Here is a 19,650-nt window from a genome sequence, read left to right on the forward strand (position 1 = left end):
AAACCAATGCAAACACAACCAGATTACTGCTGTGTTTGTGATAAGGAAAACACAAACATTTCTAATATGTAATTCACTTCTCACACTCAATATATGACAATTGTATGGTATAAATTCAGCACCACAATATACAATAGAAAGAGATCGACTTCACTTACAAAGCAACTTAGTCACTTACCAGTTTTATAATGGTTTGATCACCTGTAGTTTAAAAGTATGCTGGGTTTTTTCCTGGCCTTAGGGCTTATTATGCAGTCTTTGCTGCCATATTGCGGATGGACAACGTTAACCCTCTTTGGTCTGCTCAATGACAGGCTAATCGATGCGCTGTCTCTCAGAAATTAGTAATATTTATATATAACCTGCATAGTTGCAATCTAAACAACCACATTCTCGAATAAAAAAGCTTTAAAAGTGCATTATGTTGTCCAACAGCAGCAATATTTGTCAAACTGTAGAGTGTCTTCTGCTTGTTGCTGTATGTGGACGGAGTAATACACAAGGGTTAAAGAGTGAAGAAGTGCTGTTATTTGCAGAATATTGCACGGCTATCAGCCAATCAGATTAAACAACCTGACAGAATTGTTATAATACACACACACACACACACACACACACACACACACACACACACACACACACACACACACACACACACACACACACACACACACACAATATATATATATATATATATATATATATATATATATATATATATATATATACACACATATGTTAGTTAACATTTTATTTTACTTTATCTTTTTTTGTATTTCAAGTTTTTTATCTGATATTTTATTTTATTTCAGCTTAAATTTAATTGACAAAAACTATTTATAATTTTATATTTCCATTTTTAGATTGATCTTTTAAATTGAATTTTAACTTTTTTTGCTACTTACTTTTGCCATTTTAAATTAGTTTGATATTGTATATTTTTTATAAGATTTCGTTTTTTTCTCTATGGCTTAATTTTCAGTATTTTTTCAGTATTTTTATTTTTCAATTCTTTTCCTATCAACTTTATTTTAACAAAACAAATTTACTTAGCTGTAATGTGACACTATATTCATACCACTAGATGTCAGTATATCTCTACATTTAATTTGCAATTAACCTCATTTTACAACTTAATCTTTGGTTTGTCTAGAGTTGACAAAGAACATTCCAGTAAAACAAGCCCCAGAATAATCCTTGAAGTCCAGCCACTCACTGCCCTAGAACCGTCCGGGGCGCTCAGAGGAGGAGCGAGGGCCAGCGGAGCAGCGGATCGACAAACCCCAGCCTCCCTGCCCTGCACAAACACGTGTGTCGTCCTTTACACCTCAGGACCACCTTGCTGCAGGCCTTCAGCCAACACAAACACAAACACACACACTCAACTGGTCTGAATGTCCCTGCTGAGACCCACTCTGAGATCATCAGGGGTTTCTCAGGGGGTCCTCAGTGGTGCCGTCAGTCTGCCTGCTTCTGCCAGCCTGACTCATATCTCTGGGGTGAGGCTGGCACTGGCATCAGATCATCTATATAACCTGCTCTCTTAAAAAAGGGCCACTCACATCCTCTAACACAACTGCCAGTCTCCACCACCTGCATCGCTTTTGCTTTGATTTGAAGCTGTATTAGTAAATCAGAGTATACTTTGTATGTTGGAGTATGCACAGTTGAATACACAAGCTTTCAAAATCAACGTCATTTGATACCCTTACGAAAATTAACCATGGTTTTATTATAGTAAAAGTAAACTGTATTTAATTAAAAACTAATTCATTTGAAATTGTATAATGAAAGTAAACCGTTTGAAACTGTAGTTGTGTGAACAAGTCAAAGATTTACATTGAAAAATAAAAGATTCACTGAATTGGTATCACTTTATTTTGACTGTCCCTTTAACACATTTTGTTGATTATAAGTTACATTGAAACTATATGGCAACTGATTCTCATTAGAGTTTTAGGAGACTGCAAAGTAGTTGCAAAGTTTCTTATAGTCAGTTGAATGTCTGCTGGTGGATAAGTGTCAGCAGATATTAGGCAAACACTCTATTAATACTCTAATGAGAATTAGTTATCATGTAGATGCAATGTAACCAATAGTCAACAAAATGTGCGAAAGAGACCAAAACAAAGTATTACCATTGGATTTAAGGTAAGTGGTTGCAAACAATTTATTTGGGGTGAATTTAAATGAACAAATTAAATTGAGTAATGTTCAATATAATTTGTTTGTCTAAATTTAGCTTGTATAAATAGTTTGCAGCCACTTACCTTAAGATTTTCTAGTAAATCCTATTAATCATTTTTTCGATGTGGTTTCTGTTCATAGTTTAGAGGAGCGAGAAGAGATTCTAGAGAGAAATTGATTGGACTGAAAATCTGACAACAAGCATAAGTGCAGAGTGATGTCATAAAACTGAAGGTACTGAAAATGTACTGGAAATACTTAATAAACAAATAATACCACTTGTAACATCCATGGCTGGTAAGGAAAAAAAACATAACTATAAAACTATAAAAAGTGCAATAAAGTAAAAAAAAAAAAAACTTAACAAGAAATTAGCAGGTTATCGTCTTCTTCCAAATAACTTCACTGCATCCAACGTCTGATTCCGCTCGCGCAACATTCAAATATTCGCGCCTTGATTTGACCAGCATTTGACCCCAATTCAGGCATTTTGCAACAGTTTTAATCTTGGGTAGATTGAACTTGGGCGGAGTTAGTATAAATAGCTTCTGCCAACAAGTTGGGTTATTTACACTGGGTATTACGTGGGGTTTTAATAAGTGCAAATAGCCACTCCTAAGTTTTATTCAAAATGCAATGAATCTTCTAAATGGCAATTTCATAATTGATTTGGACCCTACTAGCTAGTTGATTTGAAGTAAGTCCAGGATGATTAATGGAAATTAATACGCAAACACGACTGAGCAAAGCCGTCATTGTCATCCACATCTTAAAAGGGAAGCATGGCTGTGTGATCATTTGTAAGTCTCCTCCGATCAACAGAGGGCACTTTTGTGCAAACACTTTAAACACCCACAAAGAAGAAACCCATGAAATCTCCATAACGTTGCATTATAAACTGTTTATTAACAAGTTTTAATGGCTTTCATTGATGCAGCGTGACTGATAATTACATGACTAAGGAATCATCTCACAAAAGGATTTATTTTAAACACCCGACTGAAGATATGATGTGTGTTTGGAGTAAAAACATGTATGTGCTAATTTCACTGGCAACATTTTCTACAGAGCCGTAGTTGACTAAAGCAGGTCGCACACCAGAAGCGCCGCTCGGCGCCGCAACACGTACATAACATTTTAAAGTATCACACACCAGACGCGCACATTCTAATGATATTTAACATGAAACTAATCAGATGGCGCTCTGTGGCACGGCTAAAAAATGAACTGCGTCCTGAACCGTGGACGGGCGCCGCCGACAGCCGCCGACTTGCGGCGCCGGTGTGTGTATCCTGATAGAAACCATGTTTAGAATTCTAAAATACATGGGGCTGTGTGGCGCTGCGAGGTGCGCCGCCGAGCGGCGCTTCTGGTGTGCGACCTGCTTAAGAGCTGTCATCTGTCATTATCACAGAAAGATTATCTCTATCGTCCATTTACATCAATTTCTATTTTGAAAACGATTTTTTGCATAGGTTATCACATTTACTATGAATTTGTGTAGTAAATCCTGAAAATCCCCTTCGATTAATCTCCCAACACTACTTTTAATGTTTTCTTTCACATGGACTTTAAATGATTTCCACAACAATGTTTGAAAAGAGAACAAAGGCATTTGATTACTAATAACTTTGAGGGAAAAAAACATAAACTTTGAGCCAGGATGAATCTTTCTAGTGCACTTTTCTATCGCACTCTGGTTGGCACACACCATACAATAGAGTTTGTCTCAAAGAGCTGTGTGTTTGACTGCAAAAAACTCAACAACAAAGTATGCTTTGGCCTGTAGCTAATCCACCTTATTTCTGTTTATAAAGGGTTAACAATTTCCTGTAGAATCTACAGTAACTTACTGTAAATCAATTACAGCAAAAATACAGTATTTACACTTACAGCACAATTTATCTTGCTGTATGTGTTAACTAAATTGTAAGTAAATCTTTACTGTAAAATATACAGCAATTTTCACAATGCAATTTTAAAAAACAGTAACACTGTATAATTTTCATACAGTAAAATACAGTTTATATTACAGTTAAATGCTGTATACTTTACAAAAGAATTGTTAACGGTGTATGGGTTGTTCATACTAAATAACCCCAATAAGTTCAATGTAGCAATCCTCAATTTATGGGGCTGTTTAAAACCATTTTATTTCCTTTACATCTTGTTTTCTGGTGTCTTTTAATTGTATCCACTGGAATCTTAAGGTTTATGCCATCCAGGGCTTATAATGCAGCAACACATTAATATTTCTAACCACACAGTGCACTAATATCACCCGTTCAGATCACTGAAAAGCAGACCACATGAATGTTTGTACAAGTTTTGCCTAAATCTCAGTATTGCACTAAACAGTCTAATAGAGTATTACTTATTTTGTGAGTGGCTCTCAACTGGTGACCCACAGGCCTGTTCTGATGGATCACTACACATAAAAAAAAACGGTATAATCGTGTATATTTATTAAACAACAAGATATTTTGATGCAAACTCACCTGTGATTAAAGGAAGAGTTAACCAAAAACTATATTAAATTACTATTTTCTCACCCGTAAGTGGTTCCAAACCTTGACGAATTTCTTTATTCTCCTTAACACTACAGGAGATATTTTGAAGAAAGCTGAAAATCTGTAACCATTGACTTGCATAGTAGGAAAAACAAATTATATGGAGGTCAATGGTTTATAGCTATTTTCAGATTATCTTCTTTTGTGTTTAACAAGTGAAGGGCGAGTAAATGACAGAATTTTTAGTATTAGGTGAACTATCTATTTAAGTAATGAACACATGGACATGTTGGATGAATGACCGCCAACCTAATTTCACCAAGTAGGACATGTTTCTAGATTAACATCTATGTTGATCCCCGAGCAACATTACAATCAGCCAATCAAAATTAAGGGATAAGTTGACCATTTGTGTTAAGTTTAGGCTTATGGTTAGGTTTATGCACTTCTGCATGATTGTTATCCAACTATTATTTAAGGGTTTAGGGGTAGGGAATGGATATGGATTACTTTTTTCAACAGAAATGATGTTCCAGAATGAACATATAGATGTTAATCCAGGATCGCATCATACTTGGCAAACTCGTGACATGCTCTCATCTTTAAAACTATGACCAAACTGAGCAAAGTTAAGAAAAAAATGACCCAAAACGGCATTAAACTTAATTTACAATGAAGTGAATTGGGTTCTGTTTACACCTGGTATAAAATTTGGTCATGTATTTTTGGTGCTCTGTTGGGTCTGTTGAAGTACAATCAGCTGAGAACTTCTGCTCAATACTAACTTTGTGTATAACAGTGACATCTAGTGGATTTGTTTAGAACCCTACAAAAACTGCACCCTGGCAAACATCCGTTTTTTATGCAGAATCTGATGTGGTGGCCCGTTAGGATGGATGTATTCTTTCACATTTTCACCATCCACAGATTCATCTTTTTCTGCATTCTCTAAAATCTCAAAATACTGATGAAAAAAAAAATGAACTCTTCTTTTATGAGGTCAGATCAATCTCAAAGATAATACATGTACAAAATATAATTCATCCATCCATAACACAAATCACATTAACAAAATCCAATTTGTAAGTTCAAAACATGATTCAAAAATGAACAAATCCAATTCGTAAATTCAACAATACACTAATCCACTTCGCAAATCCAATAATACACAAATCCAATTAGCAAATTAAAAAATACACAAATACAATTCGCAAATCCAACAATACACGAATCAAATTATTAAATTCAACAATACAAAAATCCAATTCGCAAGATTAAATAATACACAAATACAATTCGCAAATTCAACAATACACAAATCAAATTAGTAAATTCAATAATACACAAATCCAAATCATAAATTCAAAACACAATTCAAAAACACAAATATCCAATTAGTAAACTCGTGAAAAAAATGTGATTCAAAAATACACAAATCCAAAACGTAAACTCAAAAGACAAATTAAAAACACACATATTCAATTTGTACATTCAAAACACTATTCAAAAGCACACATATCCATTTCATATATTCAAAACACGATTGAAAAATTAACAAATCCAATTTGTATTTATGAGTTATTTTGAATTTTCAAATCGGATTTTGTAAATGTGAATTGTACGGTGCATATATGAATTTATTTTTATTTTGTAAATGTAGTATTTTTTACACTAATCTCGCTCCATATTCTTGAATCTTTACTCTCAGCACTTATTTGCATGATAACTGATGGCATATCTGCTGCTGTAATTGTTGAGTTTTGCTTGCTGCTGTTCTTCCACGCAATAACACAAACATTTGCAAATATCATCAAACATAACCGAATGACATAGGTCTTATTTGCAAGACAATCTTTAAACTAAATGATAGCTAGTTTTACTCTTTGCATACATGCACAAGTAATCCCGTTGTACATTGATGCTAATCATGACTATGCATGACCAAAAAAAAAAACCTGAATGATGCAAAAAGCATAAAGTAGAAACATAAATCATAACAAATCATCTGCTTGAGTCTATATATATATGCAGTTAGCGCATTAAAATCCATTGCCCTCATATATATATATATATATATATATATATATATATATATATATATATATATATATATATATAATGCACAAACTTTCTGTTGGTTCGAGATGTACATATATAATATTATTTGCATATATTGATCAAAATGTTATTCGGGACCATGTTGAATCTTCTGTCAGTTTTTGGAATCGCTGCATTTGAAAAAGCACCAAGCAAAAAGACACATGCTTTAAAGCACAATGAGTTCTTCCCAATCCAAAAAATATGCTTGATATCCTTCCAGGGGATTTGTACATAATCAATGTCTTTGGGTCTCCAAAGTATATTTTCAAGGCCGATGGTTTATTTTATTAGATATTTATGTTGTTCTCTATCACTATTTGCTGTACTGTATGCAACACTGGAAGAAAGGAGGAAGACGACGACAACTTATATCACAGAATAAAGGGAAATCAATATGATTGCACTATTTTGGGTTTGTGTTTGAGGTTTTATTTAAGTTTACAATGCAATAAATGCACTATGTAAGTGTGTAAAACCCTCTTCCAGTAGTTACCTTATCTTTACTGTACTATTGTGATAACACTGACCCAGCACTGAGTTCTGGAGGAAAAAATCTGAAAAAAAAAAAAATCTGAAAAATGAAATGATGCGGAGCAAAAGTGTTTTGTGCTCTGGGGAAGGAAAAATAATAAAAAGCAAATAAAAATGAAAAGTAATGGTCTGTTTACTATCACTTACGCATGTATTAATGATGCATAACATGTCTTTTTAAAGTCAAAATAAAGATTTTAGGATAAACTGTGATGAGCGGCTTTTTTAAATACATTTTTTTATTATTATTCAAAAAGTATTAGATTAAATGCCAATTAAATGCTTTTCAAAATGATTATGGTGGTAAAATCAATTATATTTTGCAAATTTCCACTAGAGGTCAGTAAAGGAGAAATATTTGTTCAACCAGAAAGAAAAGGAAAATTATTCAAACTCCATTTCTGATCAAGCATATTTACCGTGTTTATAAAATCTGGAAGTATGCAATTGTTACTTAAAAATTTAAACTGATCTAATCCTTTAGAATATTTGCTTGTTTTTAACTCAATTTAATAATAAGTAATAAACTATATAAAAACTATCCATTTTACATCAACACCTAAAAATCAAGGGTTTTAAAATATTATATTTATTCATTGTTACCTCAGAAAATGATTTTTGCTAAATTAATAATAGAAGGTAAAGCAAACAAGATAAATGTTTTTGTTTGTTTACTTTTACCTTGTTGTTTATCAAATGTACAAAACAAATTTCCAAGTCTGGTGAGTATATGTAAAGGCTGTGTGTGTGTGTGTGTGTGTGTGTGTGTGTGTGTGTGTGTGTGTGTGTGTGTGTGTGTGTGTGTGTGTGTGTGTGTACTTACCTGCCACTTTATTAGGTACACCTGTATAACTGCTCATTAACGCAAATTTCTAATCAGCCAATCACATGGCAGCAACTCAATGCATTTAGGCATGTTAAAGACAATCTGTTGCAGTTTAAGCCAAGCATCAGAATGGGGAAGAAAGGTGTTTTAAGTGACTTTAATTTCAGTCTTTTCAGAAATTTCAGAAACTGCCAATCTACTGGGACTTTCATGCACAACAATCTCTAGGGTTTACAGAGAACGGTCAAAAAAACAAAATTATCCAGTGAGTGCCAGTTCTGTGAGTGCAAAAGCCTTGTTGATGCCAAAGGTAAGAAGTGAATGGCCAGACTGGTTCAAGGTGAACTAACCACTTGTTACAACTGAGATCTGCAGAAGAGCATCTCTGAAAGCAAAACACGTCCAAGCTTAAGGTGAATGGGATACAGCAGCAGAAGACCACAGAGGGTGCCACTCCTGTGAGTTAAGTACAGAAAACTGAGGATACAATTCGCACAGGCTCACCAAAATTGGACAATAGAAGATTGGAAAAACATTGCCTGGTCTGATGAGTCTTGATTTCTGCTGCGACATTCGAATGGTAGGGTCAGAATTTAGCGTCAACAGCATGAAAGCATGGGTACATCCTGCCTTGTATCAACAGTTCAGACTAGTGGTGGTGGTGGTGTGATGCTGTGGGGGGGTATTTTCTTGGCACACTTTGGGCCTATTAGAATCAATTGAGCATCAGATCAACGCCACAGCCTACCTAAATATTGTTGCTGACCATGGCTATCCTTTTATTACCACAGTGTACCCATCTTCTGATGGCAACTTCAGCTAGATGACGTGCCATGTCATCGTCAGACTCATCTCAGACTAGTTTCTTGAACATGTTCCCTGTACTCAAATGGTTTCAACAGTCACCAGGGCTCAATCCAATAGAGCACATTTGGGATGTGGTGAAATGGGATATTTGCAGCTGTCAAATCTCCAATATTTTTGGGTCTTAATGTGCCAAATGCTTGGAACTTTGCTGCTGTACTATTATCAGCCTAGAAAATGAAATAAAACACATTTTCCATTGGTCACATGATAACCACAGAGTAGTCAAGCTTTCAATAAGAAATCTGTCAAAACAGCAACAGGAAGATGTTAATGGTCTAATCTGATCTAATGATCTATGCTAAGATCAGCTAAAAATGCTAAAGCTGAAAATGCTCGCGGCATACCAAGAGATTGGCTGAAACTCAACTAATTACTATTTTCTGTTTACTATTTTCGAAAAAAGTGGAGTGTTCCTTCCAGTGTGTTTCAAGATACTAATTAAATGACTATTTCAATGACTTTACCCCCCACACTCAAGCTTTTTAAGTTCTCAAAAACACTCAGACTTTGTAAGGCAAACATCAAACTTTATCTTTAGCATTTGTGACTGAAAATAGTTTTCCCTTGTTCTCATTTTCAGTGTAGCAAAAACTAACCATAGCTACATGCACTCACACACAAATACTGAAAACCATGGTGGTCACAAATCAACCATGTCGCTGCTATGCGCTGTATTTTTACAAGTGTTAATCAATGTGCCAAAGCAAATATGGTATTGATTGGTCAAGCTCCAGTAAATTGCACTTGGAGAGCCCTGTACAGTCTACTGCACTGTACTGAGATCGGCAGTTCCAGAGTATGTCAGGCATGTTTGTAATTGTGTTTACAAGCCCCGTGAAGCCGACACGCCATACCTCCACACTTTCCTGCACTGCTGAGTGGGTCACCCTGGCACAGGAACTCATTAACACATGCTAATTAGCTGCCTGCTGTGCCTCTGTCTGCTGCGAGTGGGCGGTTGTGGGTCAGGGGGTGTTGGTGAAGTCCTTCTCTTTCTCTCTCGGTTGGTGTTCTAGTAGCAAGAAGAGCTGATTACTGCTGTGGACTGATATGCTCACTGTATCACGTTTCCCTGTCACCAGAGAATAATGGGGGCCTGTAGCAAAGCTCAAAGAGAGATTTAGCTAATGAGAGAGCTGGAGAAAAAGTTTTTTTTTTTTTGTCTGTGTGACAGTCCAGATTGGTAGACCGGAACGTAAAGTTCGACAGAGAGCAGTTTCGCTGATCCTCTTGACCTCTTCGCACAGCATTCGTCGAATCCTCACATGCCCTAGAACAAATGGGCTTTTCCATTTCCATATGCTGCTTCTCTTCATTTCTGTATGCTCCATTTCCCTCCTGAGAGGCTGACACTAAAAACGCGTTCATTTTTATCTGGAAATGACACAGCCATCTGTCACACACGAGGGTTTAGCTTTATCTCCGGCGCTGTCAACAAATGCTAAACGTCCATCTACACAAGTTACATGCATGAAATGACACAAATACATCGAATTACATGCATGTATAACCTCTATTATTTTATTGGATGTTTTTGCAAACGTCTTTTTTTTTTTAATCAAATTTTATTTATTTAGATCAGAGATGCCCAAACTAGGGTTCGTGGGCTAAAGTTGGCCCATGGAAACCTTTGATTTAGCCTGCCATCCTATCAGAGAAGAGAGGGAGAATTTTGGGAAGGGTTAATATCTTTAATAAACAGTGACATTTCCAGTTTAACAGAACTTTTTGTTTGTTTTGTTTCATTTTAAACTACAAAAAATTGCTTTTGATTAAATGTTTCAATTATATTTTGTAATTATTATTATTATTATTATTATTATTATTATTATTTAATGAATATCCTGTTGCTCAATGCAACAGGATATTCAGTGAGCAAATCAAGACAAAGACAGGTGCAGCTTGACTAGGGTACTTGGTATTACAGTTTTTTCCAAATGCTTACACACAAAATCTTTTCTTGTCACACGATTTCTGAAACGTCACTCAAAATGCAAAGCTACAAAGCAAATCTCCAAAACCAGAAGCTATTTCTCAGCCTTGAACTCAGTATTCAATTGCATCAAACACTTTTTTCAAAACTCTACACACAACTCTCTACCTAAATCACAAAGGTCTATCAGCAACCCACTTGCTTTCCTTTTCCAAATACAACCAATCAAAATGCTACACTTATTCACCAGGTCACACACACGCGCTTCTCAAATGTGGAAATACTAGTTTCTTAACTGATCACTAACCAATCACTACTTTAGTCCAGTATAGGCCAAAAGTGGTGGGACACTGGGCTGTTCTGGTCCAAAAAAAAGTGGTTTCCACCCATCTATAATTTATATTTTCTCCATTTACTTCTTTTCTAAATCCTGAATTCTAAAAGAAGAGGAATTCTTCTGAGTCTAGTCGTGTGAAGTACATGACGACCAACCCTATGCCCACACGACTTTTGTATGATTTTTACAGTTTTTTCCAACTGTTTACACACATTTTCTGTAAGCAGGTCTCATATTGTCAGAACTCTACACACAAATCACAAAACACACACACATTGGGCAAAACCCTTCAATCATTCTGCAAAATGAAACTCTACGTTCAAAACAATGTAATCTCTTCTCAAAAAGATATTTTGTTTTCAAATGAAACACACAAGCCATCACATCAATAGACAATTATAAGAACAGTTGAACACTGATGTGCTTAGGGCACCTATGGTAAAAAATCTACTTTTCAAGCTTTTTGGACAGATCTGTGTGTTGGTATAGTGTATAGACCGTCATACTGGGGTGATATGAACACACCCAGTGCTTTTTTTTAAATTTAACTACAAAATAAAAAGGGTCGGCCAATTGGAGCTGTTTTCAAATCGATCGCACCATTACGTAGGTGTGCGATTTCCCCCGCCCACCGAATTGATTGACAGCTGCGCGCATTAACATGTTCCGGTAGTCGCGTGTATATGCCAACAGACCAGACAGACATATGCAAAGCAACCGGGAATAAAAGCTCTGTTCAGTTCGCTAGGATCAGCTATCATCATCAAATGTGATTAAGAGTAAGTTTCACATGTTTAAAGTGTTTTAAAACAGAGTATGTGTGTAATTAATTACAGCGTTTTACTTCAGCTTTACTTCATCAGCACAGCCTCGTGTCAGAACAATTATAAAAGAAGACGCTTCAATCCCGGTTTGTGGAAGTTAAATCAGGTTTATTTTGTACATTAGCATAACAGATATCCACACAGTACTTGAGGTTAGCCTTAACTAAGCTAAGCGCGCTCTGTCTGTCTGCATGTGTATCTGTGTGTGTGCGCGCGTGTGTGTGTGTGTGTGTGTGTGCGCGTGTGTGTGTGTGTGTGTGTGTGTGTGTGTGCGTGCGCGCGTGCGTTAACTTTGTAACGATATTGTGTGTGACTCAATGCAACTTCACAATACTGATTAGTAAAGGTTAGTTCTTACTGTAGTATTTCTCACAAACGCTACGTGAGACCTTCTTCCTTTAAGTCTGTCTGTTGTCTGACGCAGCTGAGGGAGGAGATTAAAGCACGTGGGAAGGCACGTAGAAACGGTAGGCGGGCAGAACTCGGCTTAAGGCGCAGTACGACAAAACCACCCCCTGCTGGAAATCAGTATAAAACAGCATCTTGTAAAAGGTATAATGAAAAATCTGATGGGTATTTTGATCTGAAACTTTATATACACATTCTAGAGACGCAAAAGACTTATATTAAATCTGAAAAAAGGGGTAACCTAGGTGCCCTTTAATGTAAAACACTCTGACCATTCATCATAATGACTTACTGTCAGTCTTTTTTGTTCAGTGTTACACTTACTACAGACAGACAGTACATAGGCCTACAGAAGTGCACTGTAAAATATTTCAGAATATTGTTTTATACAAAACACACAAATACCAAATATATTTTACTGTATTTTCCCCCACAAATACAGTGTACACAGTGTTCGTCCTAACCAACAAAAAATTGTAGATAACGTTGTCTACATGTACCATCAACAGAAGTATTTACAGAATACAGTTACAGTAAAAAACAAACAAAAAAAATAAAAACAGCTATACTGCATCCTCTTTTCTGTTTTGGTCTGGCCAAGCAGTGGGGGAAATGTCACCTTGCATGGCGAATCCAGCCATGAAAAGCATCAACTGCTATTGCTTGGAAAAGGGGGATACGTGTGTGTGGATTTCGGTCATACACTTTCCATCTCCAGACAGAAAAACAATTCCTCAATAGGTTTGAGGAATGGAGAATATGGAGGGAGATAAACCACTAAAAATTGTGGGTGGGCAGAGAACCTGTTATGATCCAGATGAGCTCTGATTTCTAAATTGAAATTCTGTGAGACAAGTGTTTACTCATGTGATGAGTTAGTATGTAAAGTAAGGCAACTGACTTTACAATTTTGAATGACAGCGTGTTCCTTGCGAAAACAAAAGATTACTTTCACTGTAAAACATTGTATTGAAATGTAGATATAAGCCTAAAGAGCAAAGATTAGATTTAGAACAACATTGTTTAAATGGTTTATTCAAACATTTACTATTTTGAAAGAAGTGTTTGCCATTTGATGCAACAACACATTCTGACGTGTTTATGGCATTTTGAATACAGCGTTACATTTTGAAGGAAATGTGAGGCATTTTGCATTTTGTGTGTGCAATTTTGGGATAAAATTCCATATGTAATATTCCATTGTAATTCAGAGAAGATATATATGTATCCTTGGTATGAGAATAGCAGTGTATCTGACAAGAACACCATTAAAAAGATAATAAAGTCAGCTGAAAGGTCCGTTGGAGTCAAAATGACATCTCATCAAGGAATTGTATCAACAACATTGTCTGTCTAGGGCAAATAGCATTTTAAGGGATCCAACCTACCCTAGCCATAGTTTACTCAGGCTCATGCGGTTTCATGATAGTTTTTATCCTGTCATTATAAGACTTTTGAGTAATACTGTAAAATACTATTAAATAGCTAGTATGTAATGAATTAATAAATAGTTAAAATTTGCACAAAATGTTATTATTATAACTATTGTAACAAACTGCAATAGTTTTTTGATAATTAATTTATTCCCTTCTGGGATTTTTTAAAACTAGGTTATATTTGATATAACTATATTTTTATTGGAAATTACAAAGGCTTATTTGTTGTATTTGGGTCTGATGCAATGTAATTTCGTTCTACATTATACAATTTACTGTGATGTCTTGAATGACAAAAATAAAGGAAACTGAACTGATTAAAAACCAATGCAATGTTCTTGTTCTAATCTGATCTATACAAAAGTTAGTCATTGTAGAAAATGAATTTCTTTATAATTATTAAAGATTTCTAGGTGATACACTTGAAGGATAGTGGCAAAGCATAAACATTACAGTCACACTTAATACTTTTACAGCATTTATTAATCTTAGTTCAACATTTACTATTGCATTATTTACTAATGCATAAACAAATAATATTATTATTATCCAAATTCATGCTTGCTACCATTAGTTAATGCACCATGAGTTAACATGAAATAACGATGAACAACTATTTTCATTAACTAACATGAACAAATAAAGTAATATGTGTATTTTTTATTGTTTGTTCATGTTAGTAAATGCATTAAGTAGCATCCACAAATACAACCTTATTGTCACAATCACCAGCGATCTAATCCTGGCAGATCGCTGGTAAAAATGCTAAAGAACTGCGAATCGGCCATTGCATGGACTATAGATCCAGTCATGCACCGCTCACTTGCACCTGTTCCTCATTCGGTTAATTACACACACTCATGTGTGAGCTGCTCATGAACTGATTAGATGGACTTTATGAAAAGCGCATGCACACACTTCAGGGCTGAGTCTTGTTTACTGTATATGTGACATTACAATGCGTTTCCTTTGCCTTGACTTGCCATGTTAGACCCTTGGCTTTTTTTTATTGTTTATTCCTATCTACTGCCTGCTTTGTGATTATCCGCCTGTTTGCTGACCATGACTCTGGTATTGACTATTGCTTGCCTGACCATTCTGTTGAATAAATCCTGCATTTGGATAAGCACTCCACTGTCCAGCGTCCCTTCATGTTACAATTGTAAAGTGTTACCAACATTACAATTAACTAGTATTTGGTAGCTTTGGAGTTTTTCAATATGTTATCAAATTTATCTGGTTCTAAATACTGTGCTCAACATATATGAGTACACCCCCCACAAATCTCTCATTAATAAATTAATATTTTCTATAGGATGCTTTACAATATTATATTTGTGCATATACATTAGTTTAATCAGTTCTGAAGAAATATCTGAAGCTTATCTAACGAAATAACTTACAATAATGGTTCAGAAATTAGTAGCCCAAATTTATATTTTAGGGAAAAATATTGAATGCAAATTTTCCAAAAAAGCAAAAATCAATTAAAACAAAACAATATTTAGTTGAAAGGTTGTAGTTTGTCATTTTTATTTATTTTTTTGCAGTATTGTGCATGAATTTAAATTTATTATTTTTTCATTTCTAAAGACGTTATGTGACTAAAATATTATGTCAATTAATATATCTGCTTAATATATTTGGTTTTGTTTAAATGCATTAAAATGTATTGCCTATATTCACTGAGAAATGGATAAAAATATTCATTCTCAAAATAAGGTACACTCATATATGCTGAGCGCTGTATAACTGACATTTTTAAACAGTATTTTTTTTACATGAATGACATTTGTTAATCATGGTAAAATTGTATGATATAGTCACTATTTTTACTCTGCAAAATCTACAACTACCATATTGTATTAAACAATATTGTGAAACACGCACACACACACACACACACACACAAACACACACACACACACAAAATCTTTGAAACACTAATCGACCAAATGCTGCAAAAATTGGGGCAATCCCAAATTTTGAGGTCCTCTCAGAAGGAAATTAGGGGATTCACAGATCATTAAATGTCTGTGTTGTTAGGAGGAGGGATAGGAATGTGTGAACAGTTCTATTGTCCTCATGTCTGTGGCTATTGATGCTGAAAGAAAACTATTTAATTGATTACCTTGGACACAAAGAATATGTGCAGAAAAACTAGAAAATCTGGCAAAGGGGCCTAATTTAGTGTGCATGTGAAAGACCTTTTGAGAACGACCAAGTGTTTGAATGTCAAATGATGGGACCCCCGAGCATAATGATTTTTAAGCTAATTTTATACTGTTCATGTTGAATGAATCTACATAATGCATGTTCAATAGAAGATATAGACAGCAGTAATATAGATATTGCAGTAAACACACTTTTAGTGATCCAACCACTGAAGTATTCTGATATTTAACACGATTTTGTATTAGGTAATTATCTGCAAATATGCCATGTGACAATGAACCTAGGAGGTTAAACAGGGGTAAGAACCCAAATGCCACCTTCTGACAGTTCCTTCCTCCGTCTCCTACAGCAGACTGTGTTGTGACACACGGGACTGATGATTATTCAGCTCCACCTGCTTTCCTGTGTTTTGTGTCCTGCTGCTACAGCAGGGGAATTCTGCTCTCATACATACTTTATGCGGTCTCCAGTCCTGCTACAGATACTATAAACCACATCCACGATACCACAACCAGGTACAGTAGGTTGAAGGTGTATTTGATACACTTTTAACAAAGAAACAGTGGTTATTTGGTTCATAATCATAGGGGAACCACTTTGAGACAGATCTACTAGCATATTGGGTAACACTTTAGTTCAGGTCACAAATCATGCTCTTAACTACTGGATTATTATTGGCCTATTATTAAGATATTAACTGTTCATTAGGAGTATGAGCTAATTCTGCATTCCTAATCCTACTTAAAACCTAAACCCAACTTTTAATAAATAGTGAATTAGTAGTTTATTAAGCTAATAGTGTCATTTAATGGTTTGTTAATACCGTGAAGTATGACCTAAACTAAAGTGTTACCGCATATTGCGCAGCACAAACTTTTCTTGTCTTTTGGGCTTAAAACAGTACCGTTGGTTTTAACTAAACACATTTGTGTGATCTGTGTGATCTGTTTTCCTTGCAACTTAACTGTCATAAACACAAAGCTGTCAAAATGTATGTGATGGGATCGATCTCACATAAATACATATAAATAATGCTGGATATGGCTTAATGTAAAAAGGCATGTGAGGTGCTATTCTGAAGTCTTTCCCCTTCCATATACAATGTTTTTGCTGTTGTCTTGTGGTCACTTATATTAAGCCTGTCAACTTTGTGTCCATTCTTCAGCCAACAAATAAATAGTACTAAATAAAACAAAATGCATATAAATAAAATGATATCTTTGTTCAATATGTGCACCATAGCTGCTTTAATTAAATAACAACAAGCAGGCTAACTATGACATTAGGAATATGGCTTATTCCCCCATATATTTGTCTAGTTCACTCATAGCCAGTGGTGGAAAGAGTACTGAAAAATCAGACTTACGTAAAAGTACCATTGCCTAAAAATGTAGTGCAAGCAGAGTAAAAGCATCTGTTGTAAATATTACTCAAAGTATGAGTTAAAAATAGACCTTTCAAAAGTGCTTAAGAGTAGTGAGTAGTGAGTATTACACTGTAAAAAGCAGATGCATTTACATGTAGTTTGTGGATGTGTGTAAACGTAACATTCTGTAGCGCATTAGTTTTGCCCAGCAGGCACACAATATTATAAGATGTCAATATTAGGTTAGATTCAGGTGTGATGTCAGATGACCAAAATTCAATGTCTAGCCAGTGTCTAATTATTAGGTTGTGTTAGACAGTGACCAAAATCCAACGTCGAGCCAACATCTTAAACCAACGTCATATTGATATCAAATACTGACATTTATTCGTCAGGTATGGTAACCAAAATTCAACGTCAGATACGTCAAGCTGTAACATCATTAGACGTTGATATTTGGTTGATTTTAGGTTGGACGTTGGACATAGGGGTTTTGATGTGATGTCACATAATTTCCAAACAAAATGCAATGTCCCCACGACATTGGGGTACAACATCAATATGCCGTTATGTGGACATTTTGTACCTGCTGGATGTTTAAGGCCATTTTGGTAATCATACAGTAAATATTCGTCATCTTCTCTTCAGTGACATGCATCTAAACAGTCTCTGGGTTATTGAGTGTAAAGATTTTGGACATCATCTTGGACACTATTAATGCTTCCAAACAGTTTGCTGCAATTATAAATCGCCCATATGGCGACGAAGTGGTGTATAGTAGGTAGTGCTGTCGCCTCACAGCAAGAAGGTCGCTGGTTCGAGCCTAGACTGGGTCAGTTGGTGTTTCTGTGTGGAGTTTGCATATTCCCCTCACATTCATGTGGGTTTTCTCCGGGTGCTCCGGTTTCCCCCACAGTCCAAAGACATTTGGTATAGGTGAATTGGGTAAGTTAAATTGTCCGTAGTACATAGTATGTGTGTGTGAGAATGAGAGTGTATGGGTGTTTCCCAGTGATGGGTTGCAGCTGGAAGGGCATCCGCTGCATAAAACATGTGCTGGATAAGTTAGCGGTTTATTCCACTGTGGCAGCCCCAGATTAATAAAGCGACTAAGCCAAAAAGAAAATGATTGAATGAATAAATCGCCCATGTCTTAAGATAGCTCATTATGATGCGATTTACCTTCTATTTGTGATTTGATTGGACAGGAATCACAAGACTACTCAGCCAATCCCTATAGACAAGAAAAACTAAAAGTAGTGACTGCAGTTTAAAGGAAAGTAGTGGAGTAAATATACCGATAATGCACTAAAAATGTACTCAAGGGAAAGTGAAAGTACACATTTTTAAAACTAGTAATTTACAATTTCTGAGAAAAACTGCTCAATTACTGTAATTTGAGTATTTGTAATTTGTTTCTTTAAACCAATTCCCATAGCACCTATATAGTTCTGTATAGCACTAGCCACCCCCTAATAACCCTTAAATTGCTTAAATTGCTTCTTCTATGCATGATACAACTTAACATTTAATTACTGCACATGTATGCGGTGAGTTTGCACATTATCCCTTTCTATGCTGATTTTAACTGTTTTAACCATTTACACATATATGTATACCAACTTTATATATTACCTATTTTTTCACAGTTTATACTTATGTTTACTTTCTCGCATGCCTATTTTGTTAAATAAGTATTTTATATTTTTAATACAAATTAAACTTTACTGGCATTCAGTGTGGACAGCAAAGTAAGAATTTAATTGTACAGGAAACCTTTTCCTTAATGTGGATATGACAATAAACACTTTGATTCTTGTATCTATGATTACAAGCTAAGAACCACATTAGAACCCTTTTATTTTTAAATCTATAATAACTTTACAGTCAAATTACTGTATAAACGAAATATTGCAATTTAACTACAAACAATTTCCTGGAAATGCATTGTGACATGATAACAGTTGATCTATCTAACAACAGAGCAAAGGCAAAAAGTACTGCTCTAAACCATTGCTGTGAAATTACCATCTAATTTCAGTGAGAAGAATAATTGAATTAATAGGGGATGGGGAGAGAAGTGTTTGCGTAAGTCCATTCCTCTCTCAGCCTGCTGTCTCTGAGGTGTTTTACATACAAATATAACCTTG

The 19,650-nt window shown here is 35.3% G+C and overlaps 1 protein-coding gene and 2 long non-coding RNA genes across 13 annotated transcripts in view; 1 reads left to right on the forward strand and 2 right to left on the reverse strand.

Annotated features, from left to right (window-relative positions):
* Positions 1–2,792, forward strand: part of cacnb3b (calcium voltage-gated channel auxiliary subunit beta 3b) — a 42,345-nt gene extending 39,553 nt beyond the window's left edge. For 2 of the 4 annotated variants that reach the window (XM_087307271.1, XM_087307270.1), the window contains exon 14: positions 1,154–2,532. The gene's annotated coding sequence lies outside the window, so the exon portion shown is untranslated. Of the gene's footprint in view, positions 1–1,153 lie in introns of all 4 variants that reach the window. The other 2 variants (XM_087307272.1, XM_087307273.1) reach the window with 2 other exon arrangements.
* Positions 1–19,650, reverse strand: part of LOC147831311 (uncharacterized) — a 109,203-nt gene that overhangs the window by 30,863 nt on the left and 58,690 nt on the right. The window lies entirely within an intron of this gene.
* On the reverse strand, positions 1,801–6,640 carry LOC141380502 (uncharacterized). Of its 2 annotated transcripts, none has more exons than XR_015523684.1 (3): positions 3,752–6,640; positions 3,569–3,697; positions 1,801–3,267 (listed from the first exon to the last, which is right to left on the reverse strand). It is a non-coding gene; the product is annotated as an uncharacterized LOC141380502 (long non-coding RNA). The 2 variants fall into 2 exon arrangements; XR_015523683.1 differs by having other exon boundaries at positions 2,084–3,421.

Source organism: Danio rerio, chromosome 23, assembly GCF_052040795.2.
Source record: "Danio rerio strain M-AB ecotype USA chromosome 23, GRCz13ab, whole genome shotgun sequence".
NCBI lineage: Eukaryota > Metazoa > Chordata > Actinopteri > Cypriniformes > Danionidae > Danio > Danio rerio.